Raw genomic sequence first — 19,410 nt, forward strand, 5'->3', positions numbered from 1 at the left:
TTTTGAAGTTCTGATTCACTGCAAAACTTAACAGGGAAGAGACTACCAAAAGCACCTCCTATTGGAAATACAAGAACTACCTAAGGTCAAATCTATCACACAGAATACTTTGAATCCCTTCCCTATTTTGCTAAATTATCCCCACTTCTCTGGTTATCACAGGGCAGTCATTTTGGACAATGTGAGTTTATAACCTGGCCACAGTCCATAGTTTCAGATATGGTTACCAGATCAAAACTGGACTAATTAACATCTTGTTCTAAGACTGTACTAAAGCTGAGAGAGATCTTTGATGACTGAGTGATAATCAGAGCTGTAAGATAAGCTGCTTCAGGGTTGCTGGTGGCCATGTTTACTGCCATATGGACTAGAGAAGAAGAGAAGGCAGTAGAGAGAGCTTGAAAGTGAGGCTGAGTGAGTAAACAAGAAAGAGAGGAAAGAAACAGGCATCCAGGGGGTAGTAGCAATGAGCTGTGAGAAATGAGAGAAATTAAGTAACTGTCGTTTAAATAACTGACTTGAGCTGCTCCACAGACGTTGGCTCTCATGAGAGCACTAAGGATCCTTATTACAAAAGTTCCCTCCTTCCACCTTTATTTGGCTCAAATTGGCTTTCTGTTGCTTGAAATCAAAGTCATCCTCTCTCTTAAAACTGTCCTTTTCCTTGGAGAAATTCTCATCTAGATCCTTCCGTTATTGTTTGTTCTGAGTTTTTTAAACTTGGTTTTAATTTTTTGGTTCTAGAGGAGGAGCTTAGGAAATAAATGAAAGAAGACTTCAAGGGAAGTAAAACATACTTTTAGAGAAGAGATATGAGGTCAGTGAAACTTCAAAATGAAAGTGTTGCCCATGAACCTGTTTACCTAGAGAACGCTGTGTTTGCCAGTTTAGCCCAGAAAATTCTTCGAGCCCCTGAAGCACACTGGGGCCTTGCGGTCGTACCTCCTCGTGAGAAGTCGTTTCATATTCTTGTGAAGTTCTGTAAAGTATACTGCCTAGAATCACTTGGCTCTCTGCAAACCAGACTTAACAATTCTGCTGAAAGAAGAAGACTATGATGTGAATATATACAATGTGTAAATCACTGTCCTAAGTGAGTTTAAGGTTGCAAAGAAACTTAAAATCAACTTGTGCCCAGAAAGAGTATATTCTGTTGTTAATATAGACCAGCAGTCGTGCGTATGTGTGCACACCTGCTTGTGCTATGGGGAGATACTTCTGATGGTACTTTACAGTTCTTTCTTATTTTTTCCTTATGACTCTTCTCAGCCTAATGAGAGAAAACTGGTGCTCATGTAAGTTAAGAAATATGCACAGTTGTGAGGTTAGGACTGGACTCAGTTCTTTGCATCCTTGAAGCGCATGCTCTTCACACTGTCAATTACTTTCACTGCCTCATGTTGCCTCCCTGTATCTAGTTAGGAAATAAAGTATATGTACATGGCACCATGGCCAGGACAGAAGACAGGAACCCCGTGCTCAGAATGAGAGGAGATGCAGAAAACGAGTATTCCAGTGATCCAGAGTAGAGTGAATTCCCTGAAATAGGGTAGTTTTGGCCCCCTTTATGTATGAGGTAAGGCTTGAGTTAGCCCATAAAGAAGGACATTGGCCTAGACTCTAGAGAAAAGTATGCGGAGCCCTCTTAGGTAATGGAGGTTGCTGGAAATGGGATGAGATAGTGGCTCCCAGGAACTGTGTCCATCTTGCAGTTAATTATTTATGAGTTTACTCAGGGCAGGGCCACCAGTTACTTTTGTGGGGTCAACAAAGTCAACTGCTGATGGATTTACTTAAAGATCTGCCCCAGTAGCCTGGGAGATAGGGCAGGCTGGTGAAACCCACACAAACCTTCAGTTCTTATCTGCAAAGCTAATTAGACTCTTCACAGTGAATTAAAATTTTCATCTCCCTATACACCCTGAACTGAACTGTTACATCCTACTTCATATTAGAGAAGTGAGAGTATTTAAATAATTGCCATTTTAATATCTTGGAGTACTTCAGGACTAAAGCTCACTGCATGTTTTCAGTCCTTGCTTTGCTCCTAAGAACACTACAAAGATTCAATTTATTAAGAGCTTCATCAAATACTTAGCTTTGAAGAAATAGTAGATTTGCATTGAATATAACAGAGGAAAATATTGTAGAGAAAGCTTGCTGCTTTAATTGTAGATCTCACTGGGTATGTGTGTGTGCATACTCAGTCACTTCAGTCATTTCTGACTCTTTGTGACCCTATCAACTGTAGCCCACCAGGCTCCTCTGTCCATGGAATTCTCCAGAATACTGGAGTGGGTTGCCTTTTCCTCCTCCAGGGGATCTTCCTGACCTAGGGATCGAACCCACATCTCTTAGGTCTCCTGCATTGGCAGGCAGGTTCTTTACCACTAGTGCTACCTGGGAAGCCCTCTCAGTAGGTATATATGGCATAAATCCTCTGTGATTACTGTTCTAGGATGAATTATTATATAGATCAAGGTGGACCTAAGCAGGGGAACTGTGCTCTGAGTAGATTCATCTTTTCCCCTTTTGAGACACAGAAGAATTTGAGAATGTTTTTTATAAAATCTTTGTATTAATTAACAGTGACCTAAATGTTAGGTCTCTGGGCAATCAACACACATGGGATTTATTTTATAGAGAAATATGTTGAGGCTCTGCATAAGGTATGTGGTAATCAAACATTAAACCATTGGTATAAAACCAACAGCATAAGGCACGGATATTCACCTTCTTGGTTTTGGATTGCACGAAGCCTGGGATATAGCAGGGGCTCATCAAATGTTAGAGTCTCCTCAGGTATATATTCTTTGCACCACACATTTGCCAATTAATCATCAGCTGTCTTATGCCCTTGTTTATCTTGTTTTATTGTGTTTTGTTGAAGCAATATTGTGAAGTGGTTAATGTATGCCTGCTTAGAATTCTGACTTTGTCTTTTATGTGCTGTATGATTTATATAAACTTTCCACATCCCATTTCTCTTATTATTTTTTCAGCTTTATTGAGATATTATTGATACATCACATAGTAAGTTTAAGATGTTTGATGTGATGATTTGATATGCATTTTTTTGTTGTTCAGTTGCTAAGTTGTATCCAACTCTTTGCGACCTCATGGACTGCAGTGTGCCAGGCTTCCCTGTCCTTCACTATCTTCCAAAGTTTGCTCAGATTTGTGTCCATTGAATTGGTGATGCTATCTAATCATCTCATCCTCTGCTGGCCCCTTTTCCTCCTGCCTTCATTGGAAAAGACCCTTCTTTCCCAGCATCAGGGTCTTTTCCAATGAATCGGTTCTTTGCATCAGGTGGTCAAAGTATTGGAGTTTCAGCTTCAGCATCGGTCCTTCCAATGAATATTGAGGATTGATTTCCTTTAGGATTGGCTGATTTGATCTCTTTGCAGTCCAAGAGAATCTCAAGTGTCTTCTCTAGCACATTTCAAAAGCATATATATTGTGAAGTGATTACTGCAGTAAAGTTAGTTAACACCTCTATCCCTTCATATAGTTACATTTTGTGTGTGTGTGTGTGTGATAGCATTTAAGAGCTACATTCTTAGCAACTTTTAACTGCATAATCTAGTATTGTTAACTATAGTCACCATTCCATATATTAGATCTTCAGAACTTATTTGTCTTATAGCTGGAAGTTTGTACCATTTGGCCAACAGCTCCGCATTTCCCCCTCCCTCTAGCCTCTGGCAACCACCATTCTACTCTCTGTGAGTTTGGCACTTTTATATTCCATGTATCAGTGAGAACATACACTATTTGTATTTCTCTGTCTGACCTTTCACTTAGCTTAATGCCCTGAAAGTCCATCCATATTGTTGCAAAAGGCAGGATTTCTTTATTGTTTTGTGGCTGAATAATATTCCATTGTGTATGTATATACATATATGTATACTGCATTTTCTTTATTCGTTCATCTGTCAGTAGACACTTAGATTGTTTTCATGTCTTGGCTATTGTAAATAATGCTGCTCTTTGATACAGAGATTTTATTTCCTTTGGACGTATGCCAAGAAGTGAGCTTTGCTGGATCATATAGTAGTTCTATTTTTAATTTTTTAAGGAATATCCATTCTATTTTCTACTGTAGCTGCTATAATGTACATTCCCACAAACAGTGCACAAGAGTTCCTCAACCTCTGCGTTTTTTGCCAATACTTGTAATCTCTTGTTTTTCTGATAGCAGCCATTCTAACAGTTGTGAACTAATATTTCATTGTGGTTTTGATTTGCATTTCCCTGGTTATCAGTGATGATGAACATCTGTTCACAGACCTGTTGGCAGTGCATATGTATATTTTGGAAAAATGTCTATTCAAATTCTCTGCCCATTGTTAAATCAGATTGTTTTTTGAGTTGTATGAGTATGTATTATTTATAAATGTATATGTAATATGTATATCATATAAATTTTAAGTTGCGCATGGTAAATGGAACACGTATATTTGGAGATTTTTTGTGTCCAACTCTTTGCAACCCCATGGACTATACAGTCCATGGAATTCTCCAGGCCAGAATACTGGAGTGGGTAGCTGTTCCCTTCTCCAGTGGATCTTCCCAACATAGGAATCAAACTGGAGTCTGCTGCATTGCAAGCAGATTCTTTACCAGTTGAGCTACCAGGAAAGCCCCAATATATATTTTAAGTTGTGCCTGGTAAATGGAACATGTATGTTTGGAGATTTTTTATTTGCATGAATATAAACTCCTGTCTGAGGAGATTATGATAGATCTCTTTCAAACATGAATCCAGTGGGACTTCATGGTAAGTCGGTACTGTAATTACAGATTAATATAATAATTTTAGACTTCAGAGTTCTCTTATATCTGGTCTCATTTGTTATCACCTGTTTTCGCTGGCACCTGCTGCTAATGTACAGTACTTGGTTATGTTAGCGTTAATTCATACTGGTAGCCCCTGAAGACTGGGAGCCCAGTTAGTATCAAAATCACAACATCCGCATCAGATCAATGTCCATAATACCTTACAGAGATGACAAAACCCTCATGGAACCCCTACGTTCGAGAGCATATTCACTCAGCTCTCGTGGTGGTAGGAAAATCATGGTCCGCTTGAGGCTCCCTGTGAAGCTAGTACAGACTCTCTGGTCACGGAACCCTATATAACCATCTGTGCCGTGCTACCACAGGAAATGAAATATTACTGGGTGTCATTTTGGCACTGCAGATCTATTCTGTACCGTGCATGGTGCTATGAGGAATTCCATAGAGCTTGAGTCCTCCAAGAGTTCCAGATTCTCTATCCTGTGCTGTGGTGTTATGGATGACTCTGTAGGATGTAGGATCCAGCAGGCCACACTACTGTATTTTCTGTATTTCTGTCATATCATGCTGCTGCTGCTAAATCACTTCAGTTGTGTCCAACTCTTTGTGAGCCCATGGACTGCAGCCTGCCAGGCTCCTCTGTCCATGGCATTCTCCAGCAAGAATACCCTCCTCCAGGGGATCATCCTGATCCAGGGGTCGAACCTGCATCTCTTATGTCTCCTGCATTGGCAGGTGGGTTCTTTATCACCAGTGCCACCTGGAAGTATGTCATACCATGCAGGTAATGGGGCTTTGAGGCTTTCCACTCCCATATATCAGGCCTGAGTGTGTCTTTTTAAACATACTATGTTGAACTCTCTTCTATTGTTAACCAACTCACCATATCTACCCAGCTTAAGAGTTTTTTTCTCAGTGGTGGATATTTGGGTGACAAAGAGTAGGAGTGAGGTGAGGGAGTGACTTCCTTCCCAAGGGTGCTTGTTATTCAGTCGCCAAATCATGTCTGACTTTTTGCAACTCGATGGACTGCAGCATGCTGTAGCTGTCCAGATTTATTTGTGGAGGGAAGCATAAGCTGATTGCAGAAACAGCTCCATCCCTACCGATACTGCTTGCACATTGTATTACATATTGATTAATCTCTCACCGTAATACTGATTATGTGTAGTAAATTAACATTCAATCATTTTGAAAAAATATTACTGAGTGTGTACTATATGCTAAGCCCTGTTCTAGGAGTAGGTAAGATACCAAACTGGTCTTCCTTAGTAGCTCAGCTGCTAAAGAATCTGTCTGCAATGCAGGAGACCCCGGTGTGATTCCTGGGTTGGCAAGATCTGCTGGAGACGGGATAGACTACTCATTCCAGTATTTTAGGGCTTCCTTGGTGGCTTAGCTGGTAAACAATCTGCCTATGATGTGGGAGACCTCGGTTCGATCCCTGGGTTGGGAAGATCTCCTGGAGAAAGGAATGGTTACCCACTCCAGTATTCTGGCCTGTAGAATTTCATGCACTATATAGTCCATGGGCTTACAAAGAGTCAGACACGACTGAGTGACTTTCACTTTCAAGATAACAAAATAGGCATTGTTTATGCCATCTTGAATTTAGTCTGGGAAGAGATCAGTTGTATCATGATGGAGCAAATGATATAATAGATTATACCGTGGAAACACATGGTATAAGGATGGGATGATTAGATAGCATCACTGACTATAAATTTGAGCTAATTCCAGGAGATATAGTGAATGAAGAGGAGCCTGGTGTGCTGTAGTCCATAGGTCGTGAAGAGCTGGTCACAACTTAGGGACTGAACAACAACAATGGAAATACAAGGGAAGAAGGGATTGTTTAGGGATGTCAATAAAGCCTTCACAGATTTTGTCCCTGAGTCTTAAAATACATAAAAGGTATGTGGAGAAGGCTGAGCGCCAAAGAATTAATGCTTTTGAACTGTGGTGTTGGAGAAGACTCTTGAGAGTCCCTTGGACTGCAAGGAGATCCAACCAGTCCATTCTGAAGGAGATCAGCCCTGGGATTTCTTTGGAAGGAATGATGCTAAAGCTGAAACTCCAGTCCTTTGCCCACCTCATATGAAGTGTTGACTCATTGGAAAAGACTCTGATGCTGGGAGGGATTGGGGTCAGGAGCAGAAAGGGACGACAGAGGATGAGATGGCTGGATGGCATCACTGACTCAATGGATGTGAGTCTGAGTGAACTCTGGGAGTTGGTGATGGACAGGGAGGCCTGGCGTGCTGCGATTCATGGGGTCACAAAGAGTCGGACACGACTGAGGGACTGAACTGAACTGAACTGAAGGTTTTCAGGGTTGAACAAGGAAAAAGAGCTGACCACAAGGTGGCAGTGGTATAGACAAGGTCTGAGCATTCAGGCAAAGCTTGGACAGGTTTGCATTGGCATAGTTGCTTATGCTGAGTCCATAAAGCACAGGGTTTAGTAGTGGGAATGCTGGAGTAGTAATCAGTATTCAAAGGGAGGGCCTTTCTAGCCACAGTAGGGAGTTTTAGCTAACTATGTGGAACCAGCCTCCTGTTGGCCACACAAAGGAAGTATACACAAACATACGTGGATGGATTCCTCTTATGCAAATAGTGAACACATCAAATATGTTTTGTTGTATGGGAAATTACCTTGATGCAAAAGTAACCTCCAAGTATATTACCAGGCAGGATATCCTAGGAGTCATAGAAAACAACAGAAAAGGTCAAAAACAAATTCAACATGCTTAAATCATGATTATTGGCTTATTGAATAAATTTAAAATGGCGAGAAGCAAGGATAAGAATGGCACAGATTAACACACTTAGAATGAGGTGAAAATGGATGGAAGGACCATTCTGCCTGTATTCTGGGATATGCAATGTTCATTTTTTTCCCTTTCTCTCTCTGTCCATCTTTCTCTACCTCAAAGGCTTTCCCTATTGATAATGTGATTATTAAGGCAAATTAATGTTAATCAAGGAATCTCAATCCAATAGAAAGTACACTTGGCAAACATACATATTTGTAGTACAGGAATGATGTAGATGCAAGGCGGCCTGGCCAATAGCTACTGTTTGCCACTTAGCCTATGAGCAATTATGGATTTCGTTTGAGTTTCTGAGCAGAGAAAATGTGGGATCAGAATGAAGATCATCAATGTGAGATGGGTTTAGGATCTTGGGAATATCAAGTATCTAAGATACCTTATATCAATTTAGTGTATCATGGTTATTAGCTGTTTTTTGGCCACCTGCAGCAAACACAGTGATACTGGCCTCACGTTACTTATCTTATGAGCTTCATCCATCCCATCTGTTTTCTTTTCTGTAGCAGAATCAAATGTTATTAAATAATACTGTAAATGCACCTTAAACAGTTTAAAAGGAAAAACTTTCTAGCAGAAATGTAGCAGAGTACACTAGTACCCTGATCGCTACTCTCAGATCTTACAGCTGAAGGCTTTTGTACCTGTGTAACCCATTTACTTCCTTTCTAAACTCTCTTCTCCTACCCAGCCCTTGTGAGCCCATAGGAGAGAATGCTGAGGCTGGCCCAGCAGGTCCATGGCTCCAAAGTGCTGATGAGTGCAAGGTCAGCTCCAGGTATTGTCCCTTGCCTTGTCCAACATCAAGACAAGGTATATTCTTTTCATGTTGATGGAAGAAGTATAGGAAGGGCAAGTTGAAACATAGAAACACAGAATGCCTCTTAAAGCTGAGTTTTAAAACAGGCACATGTCTCTCCTATCCATGTTCCATTGGATGAAGCAAGTCATTTGGCCAAACCCAACACAAGTGGGCTGGGAAATACACTTCTCTACTGAAGGAACTGCAAAGTCATGTTATAAAAGGTGAGAACAGAAGGAGGAGTGAAATTTTTTGGAAAAAACAATGCAATCTACCTGAGAGGAATTCATCAGATTAGCTCTAAAACAAAGGCTTTTAAAAATGAACTTTAATCAAGATTCAGATCCAGTTTTTACGTATGCTCTGTGTGGCACACCCAATTGATACTTGCTTTACATTGCTAAGTCCTGGTTTACTGCTTCATGTTATGCTAAGTAGGTGATATTTGGCAACTAGTGGGTGTGGTGTTTGAGCTCACCTGTGGGCTTCCCTGGTGGCTCAGACAGTAAGGAATCTGCCAGCAATGCAGGTGACCCAGGTTCAATCCCAGGGTTGGGAAGATATACTGGAGAAGGGAATAGCAACCCACTCCAGTGTTCTTGCCTGGAGAATTCCATGGACAGAGGAGCCTGGCAGACTATGGGGTTGCAAAGAGTCAGATATGACTGAGCGACTAACACTTTCACTTTCACTAGTCATCTAGAGCTTCATTTGTCTTGTTGGCTCCCAATTGTTGCCTGCCACGAATTTCTTTCTGTTACAGAAATTTGTGTCTTTTTTTTTAACTAAAACTTCAAGTTCATTTTTTTCCCCTTTGCTTGAGGAAAGTACTACTGGCACTGAACCCATGAATAGCCATTCAGACTGAGTGGAAATTCTCTTTTATTTTCTTCTTTGTTTTGTGGTCTGAAAGAGTAGGAAGAATTCAGAACGTTACCTATTATTAGCAAAGAAAATTTTGTTTTACTTATAAAAGCAATAAACCCAAGACCCCACATACTGTGAGATATCTTTTGTTTATTTTTGATTGACACAGGGTTTTGAAATATATAGACACACACATACATGCATGCATTTGCACACACATATTGTTGTATAATCGGAGAAGGCAATGGCATCCCACTCTAGTACTCTTGCCTGGAAAATCCCATGGGCGGATGAGCCCGGTAGGCTGCAGTCCATGGGGCACTAAGAGTCGGACATGACTGAGCAACTTCACTTTCACTTTTCACCTTCATGCATTGGAGAAGGAAATGGCAACCCTCTCCAGTGATCTTGCCTGGAGAATCCCAGGGACGGGGGAGGCTGGTGGGCTGCCGTCTATGGGGTCGCACAGAGTCGGACACGACTGAAGCGACTTAGCAGCAGCATACATTGTTGTACAATACAGATAACTGATAGGAGTTCTATGTGTTGTGTGTAGGTTATTTGGCTGTATTTTAAGAATTAGATTAAGAAAGCAAAATTTCTTATCAGTAACATCATCAGTTTTCTCTCTATCTCCATCCATAAAAATGCTTGACTTTCAAGGAAATCAAGTCCAATAATACTAGAAATAACACAGTAATTCCCATGCAGAATGTGTCACACTTCTTAGTTGTTCAAAGACTTTCTCATGTTCAGATCTAGAGTCTACTCTAAGAATGTTGAAAATTTGTCCCCAAACGAATATAGCTTATTCATTTACTAAACTTTTCTCAGAAAATACTTCACCACCTCCTATTTTTCCAAATAAAGATATGCATTGGGCATTACAAAAATGAATAAAGCAACTTGAAGATCTTACATTCTAGTAGGGAAGTTGGCTAGAAATAAGATGTAAGTAATTATAATGATATGATATGCTCTACTCTGTAGGTTTAAGTCCAGTGTTTTGAAGCAAAGACTCTGAAGGAGCTGTGGAAGTCTTTCCTGCCTCATTTTTAGCACTTCATACAAGGCCTCACAGAAGAAGATGAAAGAGATTCATTGCAACTGCAGTTCTGTGAGGAGAGGCATCTGAATGCTGGTCTTGGGGAGAATTTTCTGGTAAGTTCTGAGGAATGGCTTCTATCTGCTCAGAATCTATGGAATATAAAAGGTAAGGCGATTTATTCATTCAACAAACATCTATTGTGTGCCTATTGTGAGCTTGGCATCATTCCTATTCTTGAGATAGCTCAATGAACAAAATAAATCTCTTCCTTCACAGAACTTGTGAAGGAGACAGACAGTGAGCCATGAATGTAATAAGTAAATGAGAAAGTATGTTAGAAGGTATTCCTCAAGAAGTTACTCCTTCTACACCTCTTGGGGATTAGGTACTCAGGAGATTTCATAGTAATTGGAGTTCCTTTCAATTGCCTTGTTCTGTTACACTGCACTTTCTTTGAATCAGCAGGTCACAGAGAGCAGACAGTGGGGTGCTCCAGTTATATTTGGTTTATGCATTTTGTAATACTTGCTTGCTTATGTGTGTTTTCCTCCTAACCATGTTTCAAGCTCCTTGATGAAAGAAACTATTTTTGTTTTTATATTTCTGGAATCTTTTACAATGAATGCTAAGTATAAACTTGGTGACAGTCTACAATGAGTTTTGTAGGATGAGTGGGCATATAGGTATAGTTAGTAAGGGTAGATAAACTAGGATGTAAAATGGTAGGGAGGAAAGAGTGTATGGAGAACTTGAGGGACAACAAGTAATGGAATGAAGATTGAACTCTAACTCAAAAACTTCTTGATGTTCCTGTGTTGTATTGGGTTGGCCCAAAAGTTTGTTCATAATGTCTTAGGGGAAAACCCAACCAAACATTTGGGCCAACCGAATAGAAAGGAGAACCACTGAAGTAACTTTCCTTTTAAATGGGAGAAATTAAGAATGAAACAGGAAGCTATCCACTTAATAGCACAGTGACCCCATGACTCACAGTTCATCATTCTCTCCACGAAGAGCCAGCCTTGTCAATTTATCTATCATTGTACAGAATTAATCATGTTCAATTTGTGCACAGATTTTGGAGTTTTCTTAGAAGTTGTGTCTTATAGGACAGGTTTTACATGAAGGAATCTGTACCTTTGAAACCCTTGAAAGAAAACCTTAGGCTTTGCTTGCAATCTGCATCACTCATGTGTGGGTTCGATAAAGTCCGTCTTGTGGGGAAATGCTCTTAGCGTCATGGTGGTCTCCTGAGGCTTTGATCAAATACATGCTTCTGACTCCTGCCTCTTTATTTGTTTAACTTTGAAAGGGGTTATTTAGCATCAGGAATGTTTAACTAATTTCAGGGGAGGATAGGGAACAATTCTTGTTTTCCTTGAGCATCTTGGGATCCTGCAGAATGGAAGTGCTGCAGAAAGGGACATTATTATTATAACAAGTCAGGATGTGGAGGGATACAAGTGGAACTGCCTATTGCTATGATGAAAAGATAGTTAGTGAAACATCTGGAGCCTGGGCAATTCATCTAGCGATGATTACAGAGGCTGCAAGGCAACGCGGTGTATTATCCAGAGTCCTGGAGGACCACTAAATGAAAACAGCAGCACTTCCATGTGAGAAGGAGGAGGAAGTGAGAGAACTTGTTATGAAGACAAATAGTGAAAGGAACCCAAGCAAATGGCACAACAAAAACATCGTTCTCCTCTTGAATGAAGTATTAAAAATGCAAAAGGCTGGGAGTGCCTATTTTCTTTCACCGCAGCTTCAGTTTGAATACATTTAGGACTTTTCCCCAAGCACCTGCTCCTTCCTGCCTTCCCCACTGCCCTCCCCTCTAGGGGAAGAAAAGGCCCAAACAAACCATGGGGCACTTTGACTGGAAACAATTCCAACAATCAGATAGGAATAAATGAGATAGCAGAGTGAAGTCCTCTGTGAACATGTAAGAGAGCTAACGTGGTAATTTGGAGACAGCAGGAATCATGGAATTTGTGGGTAGAATAAAGAGAAAGTGGAGTTTAAAAGGAGAGTACACAGAGCTTGTGTCAATGTGAATGTTTTCTTGGTGAGATGATTTTGGGAGATCAGTTAGAGATGACCCAGACATTCTGAAGGTCTCCTGTCTCTGTGAGCTAGGGGTGGAGGTGGAGTGGAGGATCAAACTGTGTTTGCCTTGTTGTTGTTCAGTTTTAGTCATGTGTGACTCTTTGCGACCCCACAGGCTGTAGCATGCCAGGCTTTCCTGGGTTTGCCTTAAGTACCAGCTATTACTGACTGACCGCATATCCTGCATAATCACAAGAGGCCTGGTTATGCTTTGAAAATTACTGAAAATTGCCAGGGAGCAATGGTCCACGAATCTATACTGGATGTTGTTGACTCTCTTTTCAGGTGCCTGCTTGTCCATGGATTTCTTCTAGCCTTGTTATCTGTTGCTTTCACCTTGTTTTAATGCTTTACTGAAGAAATGAGGGCAACATAAGTGCCACAACGCTAGGTGTCACTTTTCTTAGTCCATTCGCTGTCCTCCTCCATAGGCGAGCTCCTGTTGGCAGGCAGATTTCTCAGGCAGGAGCCTGACACCATCCTGCCTCCTGACTTTCCCTGGTCCCACTCCTCTGAATCCAAACTGGTTTCCCCTCTCCAACGCCTCTGGAGAGAGCCAAACTTAATTAATATCATAATCTCCCTTGAGCAAGGGACTCTGCCTGTAGTGAAGCCAGATATTTTCTAGGTTAAACAGAATATTTAACATCTCATTAGGAACCTTCTACATTTGGAATAAGTCTACTAGCTCAGGCAGTCCTCCCAATTATAGGTAAGTTGTCTTTCAGATGGCTCAGATAGTAAAGAATCCACCTGCAATGCGGGAGACCTGGGTTTGATCCCTGGGTTGGGAAGACCCCTGGAGAAGGGAAAGCCTACCCACTCCATAATTCTGGCCTGGAGAACGCCATGGACTGTATAGTCTGTGGGGTCACAAAGAGTCAGACACGACTGTTTCGCTCGTTGACCATAAAGGCTCATCCGTATTTGTCAAGCTTTCCAGAGTAATACATATTTCAGTATCCATTCTAGATTGCCAAAACCCTCTTTCTCTCACTCCAGCTCTGACAATGCTGAGTTGCAGTTACTGTTTCCTGAGATTGGAAGGAGTGATTTCATTTTAAGAGCCAGTTTATTCAGTTTGTGATTCTAATAGTTCTGTTGTCTAGGACTGTGGTTGTGTGGTGATGGTTACTAGGACTTAGAATACTGCCACACAGGCAGTTCTTGCTTGCATTACATTCCTTTGCAGCAGACTGTAAAGCCATGAAACTCAAGGCATCTGTTTATGGAATTCAGAAGCTGGACTCTGCTGGACAATGAAAAGCTCACTGAATATTTCTTGTGTGACTGTGCTGTGACAACTTCGTGACTATGTGACTTTCAATGTTAAGTTTCCTTAAGACTTTTCTAATGTCTATACTTTATGACTGTATTGTTAAGCAATATTTCATTTGTCCCAATCTCTTGACATGTTCTGCCAAGATGACCACAAATTATGTACAATGAGATTCTTGGGTTCTGCACTCTTACATTTTATAGTAAGAGAATCTTGTGAAACTTGTAAAAAAAAAAAAAAAAAAAACCACTTCAGAAGTTGATGAATAGGTCATTAATTTCTGGCTTCCCAGTGAAGTTAAAAGTGTTCTGATGTCATCAATAAATGGTTGTGTGAGAAATTGTAATTGTAGATGTCCTTTTAGATACATGTGATCATGTTGGGTATTATAGAAAGAATTTTGATTATTATTTGAAAAACATTGGATTAACTCACGGTAGTGCATATTATTGCATAACATTTATTTAACACTTGTTAGGGCCCCCTTGTGGCTCAGCTGGTAAAGAATTTGCCTGCAATGTGGGAGACCTGGGTTCGATCCCTGAGTTGGGAAGATACCTGGGAAAGAGAACATTTGTTATAAGATGAACCATGTGACAAAGGAGATAATTCCTTGCTTGATAAGATGTAAAGTTTCTCAGGAGAGTTGTTTTTCTTAAATAAAATAGGTAAATAGGGAATAGCTACATGGAAACCATAAGCGTTGGTTTAGTTTTATCTGCTAAGATTGACAAAAGTAATATGTATAGCATTAAGAACAACAATTTCATTTCTGAATGTGAGATCCAACCAGTCCATTCTGAAGATCAGCCCTGGGATTTCTTTGGAAGGAATGATGCTGAGGCTAAAACTCCAGTACTTTGGCCACCTCATGCGAAGAGTTGACTCATTGGAAAACACTCTGATGCTGGGAGGGATTGGGGGCAAGAGGAGAAGGGGACGACAGAGGATGAGATGGCTGGATGGCATCACTGATTCGATGGACGTGAGTCTCAGTGAACTCTGGGAGCTGGTGATGGACAGGGAGGCCTGGAGTGCTGCGATTCATGGGGTCACAAAGAGTCGGACACGACTGAGTGACTGATCTGATCTGATCTGATCTGAGTGGGTACCTTGCAGATTTGCCAAGCAATTTGCCTGTAGTTTCTTATTTAATCCTAATAATGAATTTTAGAGATATGCGAGCAGGGACTATAGTAAACTCCTGCTTCATGGGGATCACTGCCTACCTTTTTCTGGTAGCCTTTTCATGCTTTCAGAATCCGTTGCTATAGTCAACAGTTACAATTTAATGAATGTTTAGCATTTATTGGATAAATAAGTAATCAGAGAAATGGATTCTGATTGTTCAAGTGTAAATGGAGGGGGTAGTGTTTTTGAGACAAATTTTATTTGAAATTTGTATTTGAATTAAGCTTTGGTCCTCCTGGCAATCAAAACTAAGAGAAGGATAGTGAATGGTAAAAGTCTATTACTGCTTCTTTTTTTTGAACAATTAGTGTATGCTAAACTGCATATTAATAAATTTAAACCCTAGTGTAATATTATAATATGTTGATCACTCAGTATGTGCTAACATTTTCCTCAGTGTATTATATGTAAAGCATACAGATAAAATATGGGATGTCCTGTTAAATTTGAATTTCACATGGAAAATGAACAATTTTAGTATAAGTATGTAATTTTTTCTCCCTTGGAATTCAAATTAAATTGGGCATCCTGTCATTTTCTAAATCTGGCAACCCTAGTCATATGCATTGTCTTATTTCTGTTCAGGCTGCTCTAACGAAATACCATAGACATAGACTTCTGTCTATGATACTATAAATGGTGGCTTATAAATAACAGAAATTTATTTCTCGTAGTTCTGGAGACTGAGGAATTCAAGATCAAGGTGCCAACAGATTCAGTGTATGGTGAGGGCCTGCTTCCTGGTTTGTTCTGTGTTCTCACACAGTGGAAGTCTCCTTTGTAAGGATACTAATCCTATCCATGAACACTCCACTCTCATGACCTAATTACTTCCCCAAATCACCACCTCCTAATACTCTCACATTAAGGGTTATGCTTTCAACATTTTGGGAGAAGGACACAAACATTCAGCCCATAGCAATTATCTTAATAATACAACAATCCTGTGAAAGTGAAAGTGGTTCAATCGTGTCCGACTCTCTGCAACACCGGGTAGCCATTCCCTTCTCCAAGGGAATCTTCCTGGCCCAGGAATTGAACTGGGGTCTCCTGCATTGCAGGTGAATTCTTTTACCCAAGAGACACATTTTATAAATGGCAGCATTGAGGCTTGAAAGTGTGTGTAGCTTGCCCAAGGCTCCACAACGAGTCAGTATGAACCAGGCTTTACATCCAGGCAGATGGGTCTCAGGGAACGTCTTTAACTACAGTGCTATCTCCCATATCTACCCCTATGGTGTAGGTATAATTATCCCCATTTTATACATCAGAAGTTTGAGTTAGTGAAATAAAGGAAATGGTGCCATGTTTCAAAGCCTGTAAGAGAGGCAGAGCTGTGACACAAACCCAGGCATGCCTGTGTCCAGATTCAATGATTTAAAAAAAAAATTATTTATTTGGCCATGTTGGGTCTTCACTGCTGCACATAGGCTTTCTCTAGTTGTGGTGAGCAGGGCTACTCTCTAGCTGTAGTGTGCAGGCTTTTCATTGCAGTGGTTTCTCTTGTTGCAGAGCAACAAGCTCTGGGGCATGCAGGCTTTAGTAGTTGCAGTACGTGGGCTCAGTCATTGTGGCTTGTGAGCTGTAGTACATGGGCTTAGTCCTTGGTGGCACATGGACTTAGTTGCTCTCAAAGTCATGGCATGTAGGATCTTCCTGGATCAGGATCAAACCCATGGCTCCTGCATTGGCAGGTGGATTCTTTACCACTGAGCCACCAGGGAAGTCCCCAGAGTCAGTGATTTTAATCTCTGTTTTTAAGGATAAAATAATGTAACTGGAATTTTGAAGTTTAGGGACTAATGAGGTTTTTGAGATACTAATATTTTCTTCCAGAATGATGTGAGACGTAGGATAATGAAAATAAAAAAGCCTAAGAAGGCCTAATGCTGTTTAGCATCAATAAATTATATATGGTGTTACTAAGATTCCTTTTATAGCAGAGATTTATTTCACTATTTATAATAGCATAAGTGTTGGCATTCAGAGAAGGCAATGGCACCCCACTCCAGTACTCTTGCCTGGAAAATCCCATGGATGGAGGAGCCTGGTAGGCTGCAGTCCATGGGGTTGCTAAGAGTCAGACACGACTGAGTGACTTCACTTTCACTTTTCACTTTCATGCATTGGAGAAGGAAATGGCAACCCACTCCAGTGTTCTTGCCTGGAGAATCCCAGGAACAGGGGAGCCTGGTGGGCTGCCATCTCTGGGGTCGCACAGAGTCGGACACGACTGACATGACTTAGCAGTAGCAGCAAGTGTTGGCATTAGAATATTTCTATAGCTAGAGGGTCTGAACTGTAGAGAAGTTGATTCATCTTTCAGCATCTTACCTTATGCCAATGTCAACTCACAGGCTTTATTCAACACTCACAGTATAGAGTGGAGAAGGCAATGGCACCCTACTCCAGCTCTCTTGTCTGGAAAATCCCATGGACAGAGGATCCTGGTGGGCTCCAGTCCATGGGGTTGCAAAGAGTTGGACATGACTGAATGATTTCACTTTCACTTCCCTTTCATGCATTGGAGAAGGAAATGGCAACCCACTCCAGTATTCTTGTCTGGAGAATCCTAGAGTCTGGTGGGCTGCCGTCTATGGGGTCGCACAGAGTCGGACATGACTGAAGTGACTTAGCAGCAGTAGCAGCAGCACAGTATAGAGATTTTCAACATGATAGCAGTGAAAATGTTTCCTGAATGTTGCCCTGTGTCCTTTATTTGATCCTTAAAATTAGCAATGACATGTTTCAGTTGGAGAGAAATGTATGCAAGAGAGTCCTTTAATCTACTTATTTTCATTGTATCTAGTCTAATTCTATTCCAACATGGTAACTCAGAAGAAATCTAAGAAACAATATGAACATAGGCTTGTCAATAAAGAGAATTTCTTAAATAAGCAAATCAGGCTATTTAAACTTTTAAAAATGTATTCATTTGAATCAAACAAATCAAATGGATACATTTCCAATGACAGGCATAGAAACTGTTCTCTCACAGTTCAATTTGCCTCATCTCCCTGTTGTTTGAGGGAGTTGACCATTTGTGTGAAAATCAAGTAATTATATGCTCCAATGCTTTTTGAAAGAAAGGATGCAGAGAGGGAGAAAAAACAAGTGTGGGCCACCTATAGATAACAACATAGCTAGACTCTGATGGTTTGGAATGAACTGAAAATGTTACCATCTCACATTTCGAGGGTGACTTGGTGACCTTTGCATCTACTTTGAGTTCTGTATTTTAAGCTTGAGGATTATTCACTTCTATGGTATGGAAAATGTCTGTTTAAATACTTTTGAAGGGAATTATGTAATACCTTTCTTTGGGGACTCACAATGATCTTAAGTTATACAGAATGTAAATGGATGTTTACTGCTAGCTGTACCATGGCTCATTTGACAACTGTAGTCCTTTACATGTTTTCACATGTTACATGCAAATAAGATGTTTACATTTGTCGACTCATTTCATTCTAATAAATGAGATACATAGAGAAGCTTGTTTGTTTATAGTTGTTGATGCTGGAGGACAGTTTCCAAGATCACACAGAGTAATTTGGAACCAGGGCTGAGATTCAGTTTTTTGGTGTTTTCTTCATTATGTAAAGTTATTGCTATATGATTTTGCCAAGTGTGATTTGTTACAGGATTAGCCCAATTTGTTCTTAGGGTTTTCAGAAGTAAGTGTGAAATATGATGATTTTCTGAAAATTCCTGTTTGCTGTAGAATTGACTTGAAGCCAAAATATGAGGTGGATAATGTATTATCATTTACCTTGTTTTTCTTTGCCCTTTGGGTACCCCTTCTCCTTACATAGTGTCATTCTGCTCTCATTCTGCTTATTCTGCTCTCATTCTGCTCCTTCTTTTATATCCAAAGACCCTTTCTACAAAATTTATCAAAACCTATTTTTCTGAGTGAATGTTCACATTGTGAAATGATCTTCCTTCCAAGAAAACTCAGAGCTTTCCCATGCAAGTTTCCTAGGCAGAAACAAGCCAACAAATTAATTCCCACTTATCTATAAATAACTATTTTCCTGGTCAGTGGTATAGACATTTAAAAAGAGAATATTTCTACTTTGACTTTTACGTTGGTTGAGGACCTGCTATGTGACCAATATTGGGATAAAGATAGAATACATGGGGCCTCTGTTCAGCTCAGTGGTGCTGGGCAGAGTCGGTTACAGGAAATGAGGCTGAAAGATGGGCCACGGGTACAGTGGGGACCATTCCTGCCTCCTCACAGGCTGCAGTGCAGGTTTGGGTCTCAGAAATGCAATTTTGAAATCTCATTCAGAAATGTCTTTGGCTTCTCTTCCTAGATTAAGGACACTGCGTGACTCCTTGTTTACACTGTTTATCTCTGCAAATCACTCCAGCTTTCTAACTCCAGAAATTACTTTCAGAAAGAAATGGAGCTTTCCCATTTTGTTGGTGAGAGACGTCAAAACTGGAGATGCTGCTTGAAAGGGCAGATT

The sequence above is a fragment of the Bos taurus genome, chromosome 1 (genome assembly GCF_002263795.3).
Source record: "Bos taurus isolate L1 Dominette 01449 registration number 42190680 breed Hereford chromosome 1, ARS-UCD2.0, whole genome shotgun sequence".
Classification (NCBI taxonomy): Eukaryota; Metazoa; Chordata; class Mammalia; order Artiodactyla; family Bovidae; genus Bos; species Bos taurus.